The sequence below is a fragment of the Bactrocera neohumeralis genome, unplaced genomic scaffold, assembly GCF_024586455.1.
Source record: "Bactrocera neohumeralis isolate Rockhampton unplaced genomic scaffold, APGP_CSIRO_Bneo_wtdbg2-racon-allhic-juicebox.fasta_v2 cluster09, whole genome shotgun sequence".
Taxonomy (NCBI): Eukaryota; Metazoa; Arthropoda; class Insecta; order Diptera; family Tephritidae; genus Bactrocera; species Bactrocera neohumeralis.
In genome coordinates, this window is record NW_026089622.1 from 9,347,882 (window position 1) to 9,356,321 (window position 8,440).

Here is an 8,440-nt window from a genome sequence, read left to right on the forward strand (position 1 = left end):
GTTGCTCTTTGTTCGAAGCTCATTTTCACCGATAACAAAAACATAATGACATTTAAAACCCAATAACTTCACTTCCAATCGGTGAAATGTCATGAAATTCTCACTGGACTATCGAGAAAAATAGCAAATTCTAACGCACCAGTCGGCATGTAGATGGCGTCACCAGGGGGCGCTAGATACAAAAAGTCCTGTTTACTTTGGAAAGCTCCTTGTAGTTTTAATCCATGGACTGCACTGCTCCCCTAACCGGTGTTATTTTCAACGATCCTGAGATAGAAATAAAAATTTTGTTGTGCGCGGTCGAATACTGAAGCCATTATCAACAGTGTTTTGGCTTCCCGTTTTGTTGATGCCGTGGTAAAAGACTTGACAGAAATCCCTTGTTGTTGCATTTTTACAAATGCTTTCAAACATGGAAATCACAAACTTTTCCCTTAAGTTACTCAATATTTCGATTAAAAAAAATTGCGTTGGTTGTGTTGTTGTCCAGTGACGTGTATGGAAGGAGGGAGCGCCAACTCATCTATGATATGTATAATATGTAAAAACACATACAGTCCACTGATAGTAAATGGTTATGTATATTTAAATACAGTCGACTCTCGTTAATTCAAACCTGCGATAATTCGAACTTCTCTATAATTCAAAGTTATCACGAGTTCCATACTAAATCTCTTTATATTTCGAACTAAATCAATACATTTTCATACACTTGGTAATTCGAACGAAAAAATCATTGGAATTTAACAAAACGACGCGTTAATTCGAACTCATCAGCGTCCAACACTCGACAATTCAAAGTTGCAGAGAGAAGTGGCGGAAAGATTGTAAGTACATTTTGCGACAAGTTCAAACTTGTATCAAGATACACGAGCCTTTGTTTTTGTTATGATTAATTTGACTATTTGATGCACACACTTCTCATGAATTGGTTTGTTTAGTTATTCAGCTACTGTTATCGTTGGTATGCAGATTAAAAGTTAGTGTTAGTTATGAGCCCTAGAAAGTATAAATGTTTGACGATTGCTGAAAAGAAAAAGTTAATCGAAATAGTAGAAGAAGGTGAGAAGAAGCGTGATGTTGCAAAAGAATTTAAGATTCCTCTGAGTACTCTCTCGACAATAATAAAGCACAAGGAGAAAATTAATGCTGATCAAACTGCTGGAGGACGGAAGAGAACTACTAAAGGTGAATTCCTCTGTCTGGAAGAAAGCCTGGTCATTAGGATAAGACAGTGTAGAGGACAAAAAGTGTCTATTAGCGGGAACTTGCCGAAGGAAAAAGTAAAAGAGTTCGCGTCTACTCTAAGCATCAAAAACTTTGCGTCAAGTGAAGGATGGCTTACAAATTTCAAAAAGAGAAATGGAGTTGTTTTTAAAAAAGTTTGTGGGGGAAGTGGAAGTGTTGATGATGCAGTTTGTTTAGATTGGCACGGTAAATTGAAGACCTTGATTGAAAACTATGATGCCCGAGACATTTTTAATACTGATGAAACTGGCCTATTTTTTAAATGTTTACCGGACAAGACGCTTACTTTTAAGGATGAAAAATGTCACTGAGAAAACATAGTAAAGAGAGGTTGGCAGTTTTAGTTGCAGTTAATATGGATAGATCGCAAAAACTTAAACCTTTAGTGATAGGAAAAGCAATGAGACCGCGATGTTTCAAAGGAGTGAAATCGTTTCCAACTGATTATCGTGCTAACAAAAAAGCTTCGATGACGACAGAACTTTTTAACAATTGGCTTTTAACAGTTAATGGGGACATGAAACGACAAAAGAGGAAAATTTTGCTATTTTTAGACAACTGCACTGTCCACAACAGTCCTCTTACATTGTCTAACGTGGAACTTACTAATTGACAAAGCATGGAGAGCTGTAACACCCCTAACGATACTCAACTGCTTCAAAAAATCCGGTTTCTTAAAAGAAAATCAAGAAAATCTTCCCATACTTATAGATGATGAAAAACCAGGAATAGAACCATTAGTTGACATCAGCGGTGTGAGTTTTTCTGATTTTGTTCAAGTGGATGAAAATGTTGCTGTCTCAGGTTCACTAACCGATGGCGAAATTTTATATGCGACAGATACGTAAAGTAACGATGAAGATGAGGACGATACATCGCAACCTTTGGCAGAGGTGTCAGTTAAGGAAGCAATATCCCCATTTGATACCTTACAAAGTTTCTGTCTACAAAACGAAAGTGATGAAAAAGCATTTCTTGCACTTTTTCTCTTAAAAAAAGTTATTGAGCAGTGTGAGCAACAGAATTGTGCTTTAGAGCAAACCAGTATAACACAGTTCTTTCGAAAGATTAATTAATTCATTTGATATTTCAAACACTCGATAATTCGTTCATGAGTCCCTCGAGTTTCGAATTAACGAGAGTCGACTGTAAATTGAACATAAATATTTACATACATATGCAACACTCATATATACATATATCTGTGTCGTTTTTGTATAAAATCATGTGTGCTGCAGTTTAAAAAAAATATTTAGCTCAATAAAAAGTTGAACTATTATTAAATTAAAATTAGGCAAGTTTTGAAAAATAGCTGTTTTGAAAGTATTGTTTTTTTGTTGTTTTGTACTTAAGATGTTTTGTAAAACGAAAATAACTAAGAAACGATGTCCTAATTAGACTTAAGATTTTGTTATGGAAGAAAGACTAGAGTTTTTAAAATTAATAAGTAGACATAAGAGCTTCTGAATTGAATTGAATTGAATTGAAACATGTAAGTAAAAGGAGGTGGGATGTTTGTTTAGTTTTTTTATTCCTTAGAAAAACGATTTCAATTTAAAATTAACAGTCTTCAGTTCTTATATTTTTATTTAAAATGAAAAAAATCCAAAAAATAAAAGGCAATGTTTAAGTTTTCAGTCAAGCTTGTAAATATTTGATTGTACTATATTTAGTCGTTGCTTTCATCGTTTTCGGTTAGATCTGGATGACAGTCTAACATATCTTCTGAAGATAAGTTCATTTAGAAGCCTCTATAAATTTCATCCACTAGCGGCAGCATATCTATAAGATCATTTTTCTTTTTAGTGCTAATTTCACTGTCCAACAAATGAAGACTTTTTGAATGGAACAGAATAGCGACCCCATACTTCTGAAAGGGTATGTTGAGTAGATCATTTTTGTAGAACAAACTTATGGTCTAGCACGTCTGAGTTTATTTTTACAGTGGGTCTAAGTTTTAATTTTTTGGTCGAAGGGAGCATTATACTATATGAAAAAAATGTTGTAAGTTAATGTCTGAGAGAATTCTTATAGTCAGAGTTGTATTGTGGAATTGTATGAGGTGACTGGTTTCTTTATGGGTCAATTTGACCCTTTTTTCGAGAAAATCAAAAAATATCCTTAAAAAAAAAGACATTTAAGGATTAAAATATTCTACGAAAATGTTTGGCGGAAAATTTCAGTGGGGATCACCAAAGACACCATTGTTGTAAATAAAGCTCTTTACGATTGATAAAAAAATTACACGCCAACATATACAAAGTAGATGAAAATGTCGTCAAGTTCGGCCGGGCCAAACACTGAGTTCTCGCTTCTAGTCAGCTGTGACTTACAAATCGGGTGTGATAAAACTATGCCTAATTGACTTACTAAGCTGTACACATCGGGTGTGATTTTTACTAAAATTAATATAAAAAAAGAACAATTAAAGCTTAAATAAGCATGGCGGATTCTGTTTGCAAATTAAGAGATTGGTTTGTTTTATTTGTAGAAATTTTACGCACCTTCAAAGTAGAAGAAAGATATTCCCTACAATTGAAGAACCATATTTTCTTTTCTTTGGAATACGATTTTTATGTCAAGCTTGGATACCAAAAACTGTATGTACTACTTGCGAAAGTGGTCTTTTGACCTGGTACAAAGGCGGTACTAAGGTGCTGCCATTTTCTGCGCCTATTGTATGGATTGAACCTGAAAATCACAAATCAGATACATGCTATTTCTGCGTAAATTACAAATTTGGTAGAAGCCAAAGGCACTACGCGATAATAACATACGAAGCAACAAATAATGTCATTTTACCAGAAGTGCGCTGTGAAGGTGTTCCGGTGCCTCAACCGCCTACACATACATTTTCGGCCAATATGACATACGCCAATACAGAAATAACAGCAGCGGTTGAAAACATATCAGATATAAGTTACTTGCCTCCTGGTGGCTTAAACATATGTCCTAATTTGATAGACCAAGCTTATTTTGAAGATCTTGTAAGAGATTTAGGACTAACAAAAGAGAAGGCTGAAATATTATGTTCCAGATTGAAAAACAGGAATTTGATAAAAACCGATGTAAAAGTTACATCGCCAAGAAAAAGACACGCCGATTTGGAAAGTTATTTTAAAAAATCTGAAGAACTTGTATACTCTTGCAGTATTGAAGAGGTTCTAAAATATCTAAAGCTTCCACTGGACTCTTCCGTTTGGCGACTATTTATAGATAGTTCAAAACACAGCTTAAAAGCACTTTTACTGCACAATGGAAATCATCATCCATCAATACCGGTTGCGTATTCCACAAAAAAGGAAGAAACATACGCAAATATTTCAAATTTCTTAAATAAAATTGAAAGCTATAAATATAAATGGGAAGTATGCGCAGACTTCAAAATGATTGCAATGTTGACTGGAATGCAAACAGGATACACAAAATATATGTGCTTTCTTTGTAAATAGGATTCACGTGCTACCAGCAGCCATTATCATATTAAATATTTCGAAGAACGTAAAGAAAATATTATTGGTGACTTAAATGTAATCCATGAATCTCTTGTCCCAAAAGATAAGGCCATACTTCCACCGCTGCATATTAAGTTGGGCGTGGTGAAAAATTTTATTAAAAGCTTAAATACACAAGGATATGCTTTCGAACGCATTCAAACAATTTTCCCCAGATTATCTGCAGAAAAATTAAAAGAAGGTAAAATACGGTTTTAAGAAATAATTTATTTCATTTAATGTAAACTACCTTTTCTAGGAATGCTCGTTGGACCCGATATAAGAAAATTATTACAAGATGAAGAATTTTATGGTCATCTGTCGGATATGCAAAAGACAGCATTTGACTTTATGCAGCTGGTTATATCAGAATTCCTTGGAAACTCAAAAGCGCAAAACTATGCAGAAAATATTGAATGCATGCTAATCGGTTTTAACAATATTGGTGTTAAGATGTCACTAAAGCTGCATTTTTTTGCACTCTCATCTCAATTTTTTTAAAGAAAAAATTGGAGCGGTTTCAGATGAACACGGTGAAAGGTTTCATCAGGATATAAAGGTATTGGAAGAAAGATTCAAAGGGAAATCCCAAAGTGTATTGCTTCCTGAATACGTATGGGGATTGTACAGAAACCTTGACACATCGAAACATTCACGTCAAGCTAAATGCAGGAAAGCATATTAAGTTTAATCTTTAATCCATTGTCCTACTACTGCTGAAGCAAAAAAATAAATATGTACATACTATAATAAACCACTATTAAAACAAAATTATAATTTTTTTTATCAATCGTAAAGAGCTTTATTTACAACAATGGTGTCTTTGGTGACCCGCACTGAAATTTTCCGCCAAACATTTTCGTAGAATATTTTAATCCTCAAATATCCTTTTTTAAAGGATATTTTTTGATTTTCTCGAAAACAGGGTCAAATTGACCCATAAAGAAAGCAGTTAGAGGGTTAAGATCTTCCACAAAAATAATCCTCATACAATTCCATTATACAACTCTGACCATAAGAATTCTCTCAGACATTAACTTACAACATTTTTTTCATATAGTATAATGCTCCCTTCGACCAAAAAATGAAAACTTTGACCCACTGTAAAAAAAAACTCAGACGTGCTGGACCATAAGTTTGTTCTACAAAAATGATCTACTCAACATACCCTTTCAGAATTATGGGGTCGCTATTTTGTTCCAAAAATGCTGTTGGACAGTGTTTTTATTGGTGCGACATAACGATTTATTAAATCTTTTATTTTGACGGAATTGATTCCTCGCTTTGTTATATTAATGCACTTGAAAGGATCACCTTCACTTAATGATGTTTTACCGTATTCCTTAGTAAATCTGAACCATTTAATGTCATGCAAATTGAATTTATCATCGTTGTCATTCACTTTACGCCAAGTAAATACACTTTTTGATGAGAAGGCAAAATCATATATGTATATTTGATTGATTCGTTAACTAAAAATTTTTTCTTCACTCCGACTGTTCTTATAAATTGGTACCAATCACGAGGATGATGGATTTTTATTGAAGATTTTTTTTTCTTTTTCTCTATAGCAGCGTGGTCTTTATCGCACTCCATGTGTGTGTGACCATGAATTTATGATCTATAATGCTTAAATTGTTTTCTATCGGGTGATTTTTTAAGAGCTTGATAACTTTTTTTAAAAAAAAACGCATAAAATTTGCAAAATCTCATCGGTTCTTTATTTGAAACGTTAGATTGGTTCATGACATTTACTTTTTGAAGATAATTTCATTTAAATGTTGACCGCGGCTGCGTCTTAGGTGGTCCATTCGGAAAGTCCAATTTTGGGCAACTTTTTCGAGCATTTCGGCCGGAATAGCCCGAATTTCTTCGGAAATGTTGTCTTCCAAAGCTGGAATAGTTGCTGGCTTATTTCTGTAGACTTTAGACTTGACGTAGCCCCACAAAAAATAGTCTAAAGGCGTTAAATCGCATGATCTTGGTGGCCAACTTACGGGTCCATTTCTTGAGATGAATTGTTCTCCGAAGTTTTCCCTCAAAATGGCCATAGAATCGCGAGCTGTGTGGCATGTAGCGCCATCTTGTTGAAACCACATGTCAACCAAGTTCAGTTCTTCCATTTTTGGCAACAAAAAGTTTGTTAGCATCGAACGATAGCGATCGCCATTCACCGTAACGTTGCGTCCAACAGCATCTGTGAAAAAATACGGTCCAATGATTCCACCAGCGTACAAACCACAACAAACAGTGCATTTTTCGGGATGCATGGGCAGTTGGCCACCAAGATCATGCGATTTAACGCCTTTAGACTATTTTTTGTGGGGCTACGTCAAGTCTAAAGTCTACAGAAATAAGCCAGCAACTATTCCAGCTTTGGAAGACAACATTTCCGAAGAAATTCGGGCTATTCCGGCCGAAATGCTCGAAAAAGTTGCCCAAAATCGGACTTTCCGAATGGACCAGCTAAGACGCAGCCGCGGTCAACATTTAAATGAAATTATCTTCAAAAAGTAAATGTCATGAACCAATCTAACGTTTCAAATAAAGAACCGATGAGATTTTGCAAATTTTATGCGTTTTTTTTTTAAAAAAGTTATCAAGCTCTTAAAAAATCACCCGATAGTTGCATGAAAATGGCAAAAATAGTTGCAACGAAAGAGTTTTTGTTTTGGCCGGGGCAGCAATCGCTTTAGAAAACAATATGAGTTACCTTTGCATTTAATTGCAGTAAATGAGTAAACACGCATGAAGCTATTTCATTTGGTTGATTTGTTGCACAGTCATGTATGGTAAGGTTAAAGGTCCATAAAGGCCTTTTGTAGAATGACAGTGAACTTCTCAACAGAGGTGTGGGAAGGCACTGTTGAAGATTGAAACAAAACACTTTTAGTTTATTATCATTTAGAGATTTTTCTTTATCGGTTTTTCTAGCATTATAAGCTTGTTGTGCTATATTGAGATGTTCAGTTTGCTCTATTTTTAGAGATTCAAGTTCTCAGACTTGGCAACTAGTATTTTACATTGAAGCAAATCACATTTATGGCAAGTGTCAACTTTAGGTTATTTAAAATTTAAATCGAGTGTGCCAAAGAGTTGAGCAAATTTTGAAAGCGACGCGGAATGGTTGTATTTATCTTTATAAAGGCGATACAGTTCAGCTACCGACAAATCACTCGGTAGATAACGCTTGCAAGTATTACGGCGAGTGTAGTGCGACTCACATGGTGGAAAGCTTTTTATGAAGTCTAAAATTTTTTGCTCTCTTGCCCGAGAAAGCTTTTTAGAGCACGAACGTTTTCCACGCAAACCTCCACTAACTCCTCCTTCAAGTTTTGACTTCACAACTGTTTTTATGAGCTGCTCGGTCTCGGACAACGTGAGTCTGAAGCATTTTTGGCAAACTGAAATTCTATTACCACTAACCTCCAAAAAATAGTAGTAGCAATTCGGTCTACTTCGAGGATTTCTTTCGTGTTTTATTCGTTTTACAGTGTTAGTTTCCTGAATTTCAATTAAGCCAGCGACATGTGCCTTACGTAAGTTATAAGAGCCTTGTTCCCAGTATTGTTTGTGAATGATTTGCTGTTCCTTGTATGTTATTCCATCAGCGCATCTTTTTCTGCAAGATTCCAGCGGGCGCACAATACAAGCAGGAATATTTTTTCCAGATGCTGAAATATAACTTTCCCCGACAT

General features: G+C 35.0%; 1 pseudogene; it reads left to right on the top strand.

Moving 5' to 3' along the window:
* The first annotated feature begins 4,679 nt into the window (after positions 1 to 4,679).
* LOC126764597 (uncharacterized) lies at positions 4,680 to 5,243 on the top strand (annotated as a pseudogene).
* The last annotated feature ends 3,197 nt before the right edge of the window (positions 5,244 to 8,440 follow it).